The sequence below is a fragment of the Arachis duranensis genome, chromosome 8 (assembly GCF_000817695.3).
Source record: "Arachis duranensis cultivar V14167 chromosome 8, aradu.V14167.gnm2.J7QH, whole genome shotgun sequence".
NCBI lineage: Eukaryota > Viridiplantae > Streptophyta > Magnoliopsida > Fabales > Fabaceae > Arachis > Arachis duranensis.
The window spans coordinates 20,122,046-20,123,461 of record NC_029779.3 but is presented as its reverse complement, the minus strand read 5'-3'; positions in this window follow the sequence as shown (position 1 = coordinate 20,123,461).

Below are 1,416 nucleotides of genomic sequence, written 5' to 3'. Positions count from 1 at the left end.
TAAAATGTTGCTCGCCCTCGAGCAAAAGAAGAAAGAATAGAAGAAGAAGAAGAAGATATAGAGGAGAGGGAGAGATGGGTATGTTTCAGTCATATGGGTGGGATTGGGTAGGAAAGGATGGATGGATGTGATTGGTGAAGAGGTGACGGGGAAGAGAGATTGAGGTGATTGGTGAAGAAGAGAGAAGGTGAGTTGAGGTAGGTGGGGATCCTGTGAGGTCCAGAGATCCTGAGGTGTCAAGGATTTACATCCCTGCACCAATTAGGCATGTACAATGCCTTTGCATGCAATTCTAGCGTTTAAATGCCGAAGTGATGTATGTTCTGGGCGTTCAACGCCCATGTGCAGCATGTTTCTGGCGTTAAACGCCAGTTCCATGCTTGTTTCTGGCGTTCAGCGCCAGCTCTCCTCAGGGTGTATTCCTGGCGTTTAAATGCCAGGATGTTGCTTGTTTCTGGTGTTCAACGCCAGATCCATGCTCTGTTCTGGCATTGAACGCTAGCCAGATGCTCCTTACTGGTGTTTAAACGCCAATAAGTCCTTCCTCTAGGGTGTGATTTTTCTTCTGCTATTTTTTATTCTGTTTTTAATTTTATTATTTTTTTTGTGACTCCACATGATCATGAACCTAATAAAACATAAAAGAACAATGAAAATAAAATAAAATTAGATAAATAAAAATTGGGTTGCCTCCCAACAAGCGCTTCTTTAATGTCAATAGCTTGACAGTGGGCTCTCATGGAGCCACACAGGTGATCAGGTCATTGTTGGGACCTCCCAACACCAAACTTAGAGTTTGAATGTGGGGGTTCAACACCAAACTTAGAGTTTGGTTGTGGCCTCCCAACACCAAACTTAGAGTTTGACTGTGGGGGCTCTGTTTGACTCTGCATTGAGAGAAGTTGTTCATGCTTTCTCTCATTACCAAATAACTTGGCATTTAGCTTCATGATGGCTCCTAGATATTGAGCAACTTGCTCTCCAGTTACATCTTCATCCTCTTCAGAGGAAGAATAGTCTTCATAGCTCATGAATGGTAGAAGGAGGTTTAATGGAATCTATATGGTCTCTATATGAGCCTCAGATTCCTTTGGGTCCACAATAGGGAACTCCTTCTTGGTTGGGAGACGTCCCATGAGGTCTTCTTCATTGGGATTCACGTCCTACCCTTCCTCCTTGCATTCGGCCATATTGACTATATCAATGGCCTTGCACTCTCTCTTTGGATTCTCTTCTGTATTGCTTGGGAGAGTACTAGGAGGAGTTTCAGTGACTTTCTTACTCAGCTGGCCCACTTGTGCCTCCAAATTTCTAATGGAGGATCTTGTCTCATTCATGAAACTTAAAGTGGCCTTTGACAGATCAGAGACTAAGTTTGCTAAATTAGAAGGGCTCTGCTCAGAATTCTCTGTCTGT